We start from the raw sequence: 12,407 nt of genomic DNA, 5'->3' as shown, positions 1-12,407 counted from the left end.
AATAGCCTTCATTTTACTACGTTTTGCCGTTGACCCTAGATAACATATCTAACAAACACTTCTATGTACAAAGTCTGATGGTTCTACAAACGTAATATAACGGTTAAGTGAATTCGAGTTAGTGCCGATCAATTCTAAAAGCTTTTTAAAGTTGGTAGGATGTGCATCACTTAATTAAGGTAAATTAAATAATTATCTTTTGAAAGATAGGAGCACACTGTAAGAACATTGTTTTTAAAAATGATTAAAAATAAGCGAAATAATAAACAGTATCCGAAAGGTTTTAATGTTTTTGTAGTTTTAAGCAGTGCTGATGTGACTAATAAATTCTGAATTTGTTCTATTTCGTTGTCCACATGAAGCTTTTACGAAGCTTAGTGCTGTGTGTAGCTTTAACACGGTTTGTCCACTTTGAATGGCATTAACCAAGCCTAGCCTTATTCAGAGGTGTGTTTCGTACCGGATCTGGCTAATTAAGCTGTCTGCCAGCATTTATTATTCTACAGGGTGAACCAATTATCTTTAAATCCTCCATTTTTCATATCCCTTCGTCTTTCCTCATTTCAACGTTGCTCGCGGCGGTGGTTTTAACGAATTTGAAATACACCATACCGCGTAATTTGATTCGGAACGAACCGATGGCCTTAATTATTTCCCATCTGGTACAGTCGTATCGGTTCATTAGCATTTCAATGCTATGCAATCAACGTAGAAAAAGCTTCGTCTATTTTTTCACCGACCCCCGCAAGAACACACAATAAAAATCGATATCGGTCGAGTGTCTGGTTTTGACATTGCGCCGTCTAGGAAGAAATTGATTTCGTTTTATTTTCCATTGAAATCGCTGAAAAAAGGTCAAGGAGTCTCATTTTTATTGCGTTTATCAAGGGAACAATTGCCCGACATATCGGCGGTGATTATTGGAAAATAATAGCGGGAAAAAAGTTTAATGTTTATTTGAAGGTTTGAATTATTATTGAGCCTGGTTTTGTGACGAATTTTAGCGCCCTCTACACGAGAATTGCCAAAGCTAAATTGTTAGCTGTATTACAGGAAAGGGGTGTTTTCGCTATTGGACACCAAACTAAATTCCTTCTACTTTGGTTTGCTTCTGTGCTAGAAGGGATCTATCGACGTCGACGCCGACGCTTTACCCCCAGGTTTGTCCTTTAGATAGCAAATCGACACCGTTTGCGCTACCGACCAGTAGATGGCGCTGCCTGTTTGGGTATTTTGTTTTTACTCCAACAGATGTCGTCACATATTTTCTTTCCTGTTTTTCCTAAAATAATATGTAATCGATACTTCGGTTAATTTTTTCTGTATTTATTTATTCTATGGATATTTATTTTGATGGCTTTCGTTCACGTTTACTTATTGTTTCGTTCATGTTATTGATGTCGATAGAGTTCCGGTTCGACTGGGGAAAAACGTTCATGTAAATTGTGGCATTCGCCCATTTTTTAATTAAATGCCAAATATGAAGTTTTTGTGACTCTTTGGATGGAGGTCGTATAGCGTCATTCAATAACTGTCACGACGTAATGAAACAGTTGACAAGTTCTGTATTTCTCTTTTGTTTTATGGTTCGTCGTAATTTATGGAGAAGTGAATTTCAGGTGGAGGATATTTTATACATTCTGTTTTATGTTTCATATATGAAAGTGTAAAGTGGGCGGAAGTTTTGGGGTTTTGTATCTGTTACAAAATAATTAGTCAATTGAAGCCGGTAAGAATAATTATTGCAGTCGGTCATCAAGTGCCTAAATATTAATGTTTGTTTGATTGATTATGCTGCAATAATGTTATTTTATTGGATAGCTTTGGAATCTAATAAAGATGGTTAGTTGTTTTTTTTTCGGTAGGAAATAAACAAAATTGGGAGTAATATTTAAGGACACAAATGACGTTTAGTTGGCACAAAATCGGCGGGCGGGCAGTTTGCGAAGGAAAGCTTTTATAGTTAATGAATTTGAAACTTGAGTAAAAAAACTTTGAAATTTCTTCCTCTTAATCTAATACAAAGCAAATTAAAAACACTGAACGAATGCGAAAAGAGATAAATGTTATTTTAATAACAAAATGGTGGATGCGCCGGGATAATAGTAAATATTTCCTTTGTTTTTAGTGCGAATGTAATTGCTTGAAGCAGTTGTTCAAAATGCAAGTATATAATTTCAAAAATATTGTTGAAATTTTCGACATTATGTTGTGAATAAACTGCTATAATTATTGCAGAGAAACAAGATGCTATCTACTAATGACATTACAATAATGAAATTTTTTCTCTGGGGATTTAGCAATTTAATTATGAAAGTTTTACTGTTTGTTCATCATGTGGACAGAGCCTCAAGTAATATAAGTAGCTTCTTTGCATGAAACTGGATATCTCGCACAAAAAACTTTAACAAATACGCGCTTATAAAGCGAAATAACTATGGTGATTGTTAACAAGTAAAGTGGTTTGTTTATAACTTACGTTGCCCCTAGCAAATTGAAATGTCACACATGTTCCACCGTTGCGGTTTTTGAGTAGCAACCATTCCATGATGTTGTCAGTTTTTGTTCGGATTTGTTATCACTGTTTTTAGTTATCATTATAAAAGTTATAAGCACAAGAAAACATCAAATTTATAGAACTAACAAATTCTAGTAGGTATTTCTATATGTATACTAAATCCTGAATCTGTACGATTGTGAATAAAACATTACACAGACCACGTCGTTTCCATTCGTGTCTCTCGAGAGAAATGTTAACTTCTCGTCTTGGTATGAAATCTATTATTCTGTATTCCGAATTTGATTTTTCAACGCCTGTAAATCTTTTGTTTTGTTTTTGTACAATAGCATCATTAACTTCCTCTCGCCTGCAAAAAGGCTCTGATTTGAGTAATCGGCCGTCGTTTTTTCTCCGCCACCGAAAGGGTGTTTCGTCGACAGAGCCTCTGGACATAATCCGAGCTTTTAGTCGCTAATTAGCCGACGTCCTTGTGGAAAAAGCTTCCGAGCATAACATCCTTTTCTCTCGGACGTTCCGGATCTCACCTAAATGAAAATTAATTAAACACGACGAACGATAACATACTTTTCCGATAATTGTTTCTTTACGAAATCGATATTTAAACATCTGATTAATTGCCAACTTGAAGGTTTAGAGTCTTTGAATTTCATTAGCGGCCGTTTTAAACGAATCAATCCAATTAATTAATTAATGCTCCTTGCTAGATTAGTTTCGTTGGTATTGTCTCATCTCCATTTCCGTTTATGCCGTTTTCTAATTAAGTAGAGTAGATTTGGATTGTCCGTTTTTCCTTTCTGCGTGTGTGCATGAGTTCCCATAGTTTGCCTAGTTATTCGAGAGGACGTCAAGGGATATAAGGGCACCTCCATCCTTTTCGAGAATATTATAGCGTTTGACGTCGCTCTCGTACAAAGCTCATTCCGGAAATCCTATTAGTATTTTCCACTATATACAAGTTTTGGAATTACGGTCTTACTTCGACGGTGAATTCTTGGATTTTCATCTGGAGTGTCCAAGTAACGTTTGAATGCATCGTTACCATATAACTCTGTATGTGATTTGGTGCTGCTATGAGTCAAATTACGACAACGGATTCACCAGTCAGCCCTTAATTATCCAAAGTCATTGTAAATAATGTCAATATTCTAGTTTTGCAAATGAATGAAAAGTCTCTTGAATTTTATATCGCTTTTTCGTAGACGCCGAGCTTGAACTTTTCGCACCCTTCTGCCACAAGATTAAAAATTGAGTACGGTTTAATGCCAGGGTTAAAATTAAAGGCTTTACGTCTAATCGGGGGTGGTTTTTTGATATGAATTATTTATGTTAAGTAGTCATCCCTGAGTGGCGGAATATTTTAATCACCTGATGGTGTTTGTGTATTTTCGGAAAAATTGTTTTTTATCCATTTGTAGATACCACATAATGAATATTAATGAAGGACATTCATCATCGTCGTATTAACATATTGGAAGAAAATGAAGTCTTGTTTAATTTCCCTCGTTTTTCGCGATTTACTATTAACGGTCTACAAACTTTCTACGGAAAATCGGTTCACGAGAGTGAAAAGTTATCCGTGCAGTTTTCCCAGTTACTGAGATGAAACAAATTCATTAGTATGTATTACGAGTCTTAAAATTAATCTTCGAACGCAAAAAGGGGAACAACTAAAAATTAAGGAAGATTAAAGCGAAAGATGCTTCGTCGTTTCGCCAAGCGAATAAAATAATAAAAAACGACGACAACGTTCATGCAAAGTTTTTAATATTATTTTGTCTGATTACAAGACCAGATACGACGCCATTCGATTTTAATAAATCTTTTACGAAATTAAAAAGCTTCGTATTTTTTATTTACTTTGTAGGAATTGAAATGGAAACCATTACTGTTGATCCGATTATATCAGGATTTGCATTTTATCCTTTTAACAATTAGAAGCCTCACGGGATCGTCTGGTGAGTAAACAAGTCAGTAATATGTCCGGGTGATTTTTGATTAAAAATTACTTTTTGTCAGATACAAAGAGATGAGATGTATCGAATAGTGGGACGTCGATATTGAAATGAAATGATAAAATCGTAATTCGTTGATGAATATTTCAATAGGGAAATTACATTTGTAGGGTCATTAGAAAACATTCTTTAGTACAAAAAATTTTTATACAAAGATTTAATTTGTTTTTTTTTAGTATGAAAATTTAATTAAATCTAATTGACGCTGGTTTTATTTGTACAAATGTCTTTAACGAAGACATTAAATTTTGAACTTTTGGAACTACCTAAATGTTTGCACAGGTTGACGCACTTCGTTTGTCTCGGATTCTTTTATATCTAAATAGTAAAATAAAATACAGAAGTATAAAACTATGAGCTAGTAAAATGAGTTGTAGTTCATATAAAAGATCTTTGCACTGTATCGTTTTCATCTCATCCTCCTTCACTCCTCATTTCCTCGTTGCCAATTTCGTCCACACTACAGCACTAGCCGTCCGCTTAAACTTTCTCAGCTCGACGTTTAGTATCACTTTCCACTCGCTTTCATCCCTTAATCTGTGCACATTTTCCTCCGTTTCATTTTCTCCGTCGTAATCCCGGTCCGCATCCCCTTACATCATCTTTCATCCCCATTGTTCTTGGCGTTCGATGCTTATATTGCGAATTCGGTCTATTGTTCGTCGGCAATTACGCAGGTGCTGGCAATCTGATTAGTAGAGACGCTAGACACTGTTAATACACCTTCTTGTTCGTTTCGCTCGCGAGGTGTGCTATCATTTCACGCTGTTGCCAACTTAATCGGATATTTCTCTCTATGCGACGATCAATCAACGCAGATTATACTCTTTTCGTCGACGCGCGGAAAAATTCCCATTAGCATTTATTAAAACATTCGTCAAGAAGAGACGGTGGGAAAACCGGAAAATTTTCCGCACGCACTTTTCTCGTCGATGGATAGAAATAATGTTTGGTATTCTTCACTTCATATTCCAGCTGAGTGACGTTACGACGTCGAAGAGATTGGATTCTGCTACGAAATGGCCACGAGGGCAGAATATAATTTGACATTATTACAAAATCAGCTTGCATGATGTCTTGTTATCGAACATGCCACCAATAACAGCAAGTTGGGCTTGTTAGGCTTGTCAGTTGGGCATTTTTGCGTATGTTGACAACTGAGTAAACGAGAATTATACGCGTTTGCCCTAAATACGCCAGAAATGAAATAACGACGCGAAAACGGTTTGCAGGATATTGAGGTCAGAAGTGGCAAAAAATAGAGAAGAGCACAGCTTGTATTAAAATAAGCATGTTATTCTAAACCGTATAACGTATAATATAATACAATTCAATTTCTCACATGTAGTTTGTTTTTCTCTAGTTTCACCTGGGAAATGACCTCGTCTCAATTTTCCTCGTGCAAGCAACGCCTTTCCTTTCTTAAAAGGCGGTCTCAGGTGTCGCAGCTCCCAATTAGATAACCAATCAATTTCGTAAGAGTGCATTTGTCAAAGCGGTCCCTTATCGGTAGCACAGCCGTTCCAACTGTTGAACGCCCGTGCAAACACCATACATCAAACTCGGCGTTCCATGCGCACGATACCAACGGGTGCCGTCGCGAAGAGAAATATTGCGAAGATTAAAACTATTAATGATCATCAATGTGGTGCATCGACAACTATTGGGAGTTGAACGATTAATGAGAGGTGGGGGGTTATTATCCATAATATAGGTAGATGACGGTGGATCCGATGTACATGAACAGGTTCGACTGTTTTAGTATGGATTTTGATGCCTCGCTTTTGCATTATGGAAAGCTTGTATTGTACAAGAGGGAGGGTGGTATGTCCATGACTGTGGTGGTTGTGTTGTAGTAGATGAAGGTATTCGCTTTAATAATAAATAAATTTCGTGCACAAATGCAAAGTTGGAGTTTTTTTTACGGTGGAATATTTGCATTTGGTGTAAGTTCTGGCAAAACAAATACAATGACGTCTAGGAGGAGTGTTTGAGGAGAGAGAAGGGATGTACAAATAAGACTGCGGTTTATGTAGTCGGTTCCTGAGAACATTCCAAACTGAATTTTCTAATTGTTATTAAAATTGTTTCAAGTTTGTTCATAGTTAATAGTTCGATCGAGTTCTGAATTAATGTTAACATAATCATACATCCCACACACCAAACAATTCAAAAGCTGAAATTTATTCACGCGTTAAACATAAAGTTTCTCTGGCGCATCCACCATTTTCTGTGTAAATTTGTTAACATATCTGTTTTTTTTTCTACAATTTGATTTATTTTAAATGTATGCACGTGTAAATTTATTTCATTACTACCTGAATAAGTTTTAAAAATTTTACGGTGACAAACTGTTTTTAAAATAGGAGTAATAACAATCAATCACGTAAATTGGTAGGGATTGTGTTTTAACCTTGAGTGATTAGATTAGTGTGACCTGTTTTTGTCGAAAAAAATTAAAATTTAGCTTAAAAACGGATCTTCCCGTATATTTTAGTCCTTTCTCCCCTGAGCAATGCATCACGTCGGATACTTTTTAATAACCGTACCCGTTGAGTTATGGCGTTGCAGATACACCTTCTGCCCCCGTAATTCAGTGACGTGTATCCGTTTGAAATATGCCCCAATCGACTAATGCATATATTCCTGGGGCGGGTTGTAGGATAATGCGGTACGGAATTCGCGTGTACCCTTCGATATCACGCATTGCCGCCGCCGCCGTCAAAGCGAGCGCAACGGTCCAGGTCTCGCCGCCCCACGCGGTTTATTACCTGACCACAAAAGGATTTGCGGGCAACGACTGCGCTGATAAGCCTCCGATTTAATTTTGCGGCTATCCCGACCGGACGTCGACGCTTGATCTTGTTTTACATTGTTGTTTCGTTCTAATGTTTATGTATGGCGGCGGCGATGGCGGTAACTGTTATTGGTTTTCGGTCGAAAGAGCAACGCGATCGTTTTCATTAATCGCGATATCTGACGTGATCCGAACCGAATCACGCCCAAACTCATTTATATCGGAGGCCCGAACGGCCGAACGGGATGTATTTCCGAGGTTTTAACCAAATTCGACGCCATTCATCGGGCGATTTATGAAAGATGGGAACGATAGAGGGATTGAAAGACAACCCAATATTGGAATAATAACATCATGAAGCTTTTTTTAGGATTAGGTCTGATTGGACGATGTTTCAATAACATGACGAGAGATAAAGCTCTTATCGACGCTTTGCAACGCTCGTTTTCAGATAATTTGACTTGCGTTTCGAGCCTAACAAAAATTAATGATTAAGAAAAAGATGGGGGTGCCACCTATTAATACCTCTTTAGAACCTCTATTTATCATTCGTTAAATTAAAACGCACATGTAAATCTCTCCACAAAGGTACGGTTCTTGTAGGTGTTCTACTATAATGCTACTTCGAACGCCGATAACGCCGGTAAGCGTCCGTTTTCGTCGAATACTGCTCTCGTAACTTTAATACCCATGACCACCATTATTTAATCAAGTGGTCAGTGTCGACATTCTGACCATTGTTCTCTAACAATAGTCAGAGCAACTTATTTACGTGAGCTCTGAATACCGAAAGTTGCTCTAGAATTCTAATAGTTGGAGAAACAAGGTCTCTGAACGAAAACAAAAAGCTTGTACGTAGGTGTGTTGTTACTTACGCAACGATGTGGGGATTTCAGGCTAAAAGTACCAACCGGAAACTATTTCAGGTTCCGCTGAGAGGTTCGGTGCGTTCAGGTTAAGGGTTTACATATCATTGTTTTTTAAATTCTTGAGTGAATAGCCGGTTCTAAATTTAGATATGCAGTTTTCCGGCAAAGCTTTTTATAATGTTTCAGTGGTTTTGTTATATGAAACAGATTTACAAAACTGAACTTTCTTTTAGGTACTATTATCTCTACTGAACTTCTGTTTTCGGAAGTCTATTCCAATACAATGATATATTACTTTATAACAACTTATAGTTTTACTCTTGAGCTGGATTCGGAGTAAAATATAAACAGGTTTTGTATCCCAATTTCGCGTCTAATTCCAAACTTTTTTGTCCCAAAATTAAAGTGTGTTTTCCGCATTTTTGTTACGTTAAATCCTGTTCCCCAAATGTTTCGTATCTGTCAAAAAGTATTATCCCAAAGTTAATAAACTCATTGTTTCCATTCCGAACTTCCCCAACAAGTCGAAAAAGTTTGCGAAGGGATTATAAAAATCGCCATCATAAAATTCTGGCCTCTGTTAAACTACATATGAAAACAGTGCTGTAAATATTAGAACCGCGTTAAAACGTTGCGGTTTACCTGTCCGTCCAATTGTGAAATATCCCGTCGCCAATAAAGTGCAACGTTGTCTTTTTTTTTAGGAGTGCGGGTGACAGCCGCAGTAATTATGTTGTAGCAAGTTTGCACTTCCAAATCCCTTAAACTGTGACGTTCTCTCGGTGTGGCCAATTATGTGAGAAAAGTTGTTTCGGAAAAGTTACAACAGCAAGTAAATACTATGAATTAGAATGCATTAAAGTTCCATAAAGTTGGCAACACACTAAAATGCAGATTAGGAGCGTTAATTCGCCGCCCTCAGGTCGCGTCCACCGTCGCTTCGTCGTTTCCTTATTAGTATTCAACGGTCGCATCGCTTGTTTACTTTCGATCTTGTTCGCGTCCCACTTCCGTCGGTTGTGCGTACGCAATCTCAAACAAACCGCACTAACAATATTCCTTGTCTCTAATGCCGCATAAAAGCGCATCAATCGCATATCGGTTTTCAATATCTCATTTGCCATTCGAGTAGCGTTTCTTTTTCTCGCGGATATATGGAATATCTTATGCGGCAGACGCGGAAGGCGTATTTTTCCGCGAAATTAAAGAGAATCGCGATCGTAGGCTTTTTATCTCGGGGTTTTGGCAATCCGATCGTCGCGTGTAGAAGAATTCGCTCTTACGAATGTTAACGCGAGGGTTAGAAAGGGCGCAGATGGCTGCCAGCTAACATCATTGTTTTCATGTCCCAAGGAAACACTTTGCACTTTCCACTCTTCTTCTCGCCCATAAGGAAACTAATTTAAAAGACTGCAGCCGTATTATACGACATAAAATACGTAGAGGTTGGCCACGAAGAACAAGACCTAAAGCGTCACAAACTTTCAAATACATCAGCTTTTAGTGCTATTACGTCTACAGTTTTAAATTGTTTATGAACTGTAACAATTTCCTTTTTACTACAATATATTTTTCAATAAAGGTAATGCACACAAAGAAGATATCAATTTATTCCGGCGTATCCACCATTTTTAATACATGTGATTCTCGAGTAGTTATTGCCTGCGTCATCTAGTGAATTTTAATTTTCTTCTCTTGTTTTGTTATTTTAGTCTAAAAATGTTACAAAGAATTAAATTACAATAGAGGCGAGTATATAGAACATGCCTCAGTAGATTTTATGGTTTGCTTGCAGTTGCGGTTCCGCTTATTACCACCGTTATTTTTCTTGATGCATCGTGGAATGTAAACGATCATTTTTAAGATGTTTAAAATCTATTTTCTTTTTCTCTGAAATATATATCCGCTCGGATCTGCTTCATCTCAAGACACTGACATTATCACCGAGTTGTAATAGTACAACAAAGTGTCTCTTGTCGTTTAGAAACCATGAATTATAAAGTCGTGTTTTCATATCGTCTTGAAATTCACCGCTCGATATTGTTGCCGCTTCATTAAATTACCAACATACATCTTCTATCACGTAACGGGATGACAAAACGACGACTTTTCCATGTAAATGTTACACCATCAGCGCCACTCCATTTCCCACTTTTGTTGTGTTATGAAAGTTAGACGTTATATGATGCAGGGAACGACTTGAACTATTGCGCTAAAATTTTTATCCCGTGCACCATGGGATTTGAATTTCACACGTTTTGGCGCCTGGCTTTACACGATTACGGAAAGAAAAAGACGAAGAAAACTAACAAATTTGTTCACTTTGTCAATTTTGAAAATTGTCGCGTCTTGAGTTTTTCCGTCGGAGTTGAGCGCTTTTGGGGATTTTAAATCAATTACGTCCTTCATTCCTTGTAACTAGAGTTGTTGTTTATTAATTTGTTGGCAAACTTGTGTAATTCGATTGATTTTGCGGCATGTAATTAAATCTGATTTTCAACGATCGATCGACACAATTACAACTTTTCCCCTCGACTTACCTCAACAATGCGCCTTCTTCCATCCATAAGAAGTTTGTTTCCTGAAAGTAATTTAATAATCGAATTTTTAATGAAGTTTGAATTACCGAAAATACATTTTTCACGAATGCAAGCCACGTTTTTTATTTCATTTTCATGAGGAAAAAACTCTGCAATAGCAACACCGCGAAGTACGAATTCGCGGTTCTGTTCGGCGCACACACCCGCAGTTTTATAGCTTTATGTTACAGTGGTTGCTGCACTAAAAGCCGTATTAGAAACTGGGACTTTCACAACACATAAAACACTAATCTGAGCCTCGGAACACATTTTCTCGAACGGATATTGCATGCAGGGAAGGAATTTTTTATTTAAAAACGGACGAGGGGGGTACTTCCGGCTCTAATGGGGGATGATGCGGCAGCGGATTTTTAGCGAGATTGCTGCTAATGTATTGTTCTGTTGCAGAGGGACTACGCACAATGACATGTGCTCAAAAATCCGAAATCGAACTGTGGTTGCAGGGATTTTTATGCCATTAGAGTGGCAGGATGATGTTTTTAATTTGGGTTATCATAGACTGAAATGCGAAATTGTGGACTTTTATATTCTAAATGTATAAAACAATGTTATAATTTAAACTCATATTACACCTACATATTATTTGCTATCTATACAACAAACTAACATGTTTGAACGTCAATAAAAAAAATCCACACTGCTCTAGTTCTGAACGTGTTTTTTAATTTTACATAAACCTTTTATTAGAAATAATAATTTGAAGAACAATTTTAATTTGGGAAACCTCTTCTTTCTGTTAAAATAATTGCTAGTTAGAAATATTACTATCTTTACCTGCCAAATATGCAAACTTCCAACCAGTCTTATTTACACTGAGTTAGTCGGATGTTCATCCTGGCAGAATATAACATCATAGATATATGGCACATCTTTAATCAGACTAATAGAGAGAGAGAGTGCGCGTGATTTTTCGCTCGAATAAAGTCCATCCTCGCGTCTCCTTTATTAAAAGTTTTACCGGCAGTCTTTCTTTATTAAAAATTTCCACGGATGGGATATTGCCGAGTTTACCGGCCAGACACGTGGATTTGTTCTGATTATGTTTGATATTGCTCGGAATTATGAAGACGGTTTAGTGTTTATTCCGGGTTTTATTAGACGAAGAGAGTAGAAAGTGCTACTTTGTTGCTTTCCTGGAAAAACCATAGTTTGCGCGCAGACGCCCTCGCTCCTATTTGTAAAAGTATTTACATCCAAGTTAAATTAATGTTGATTTTAGTGCGTTCTCTCGTATTTGCATCTTGTTTTGCAAACATTACCGTTTGGTCCATCAGAACTCTAAACCGACCGCATTCGAATCCAGTGACCGTAGACTTCTTAGCTGCGGTGGCGGCGTTGCTGCTCGTACCGCCCATCCACTTAAAGCTTTTGCTCTCTCGTGTTCTCTTCAAACACATTAGTGTTCCTCGAACGTTTCAATCGCTCCTAAACGTCCGCCGCTGAATTATAGCTCGGTCCGGCACTATCTTCGAGATTAATCCTGACGGCGGCGAGGGAGGCGGCGTCGTTCAGGACCGGTTGTTAAATTTTTGATAGACTCAGATCGACGCGACTCCACTTCACCTGATTGCATTACAATGACCAGATCGAATTGAAAATATGAAAATG

General features: G+C 37.4%; 1 protein-coding gene across 6 annotated transcripts in view; it reads left to right on the top strand.

Moving 5' to 3' along the window:
• Lar (tyrosine-protein phosphatase Lar) overlaps nt 1-12,407 on the top strand; it is a 144,641-nt gene that overhangs the window by 9,917 nt on the left and 122,317 nt on the right. The window lies entirely within an intron of this gene.

This window comes from Gnatocerus cornutus, chromosome 2 (genome assembly GCF_029298725.1).
Source record: "Gnatocerus cornutus isolate USDA-ARS CGAHR chromosome 2, icGnaCorn1.1, whole genome shotgun sequence".
Classification (NCBI taxonomy): Eukaryota; Metazoa; Arthropoda; class Insecta; order Coleoptera; family Tenebrionidae; genus Gnatocerus; species Gnatocerus cornutus.
Note: the sequence above shows the minus strand (reverse complement) of the source record. Positions and strands in the feature narration are given on the sequence as shown.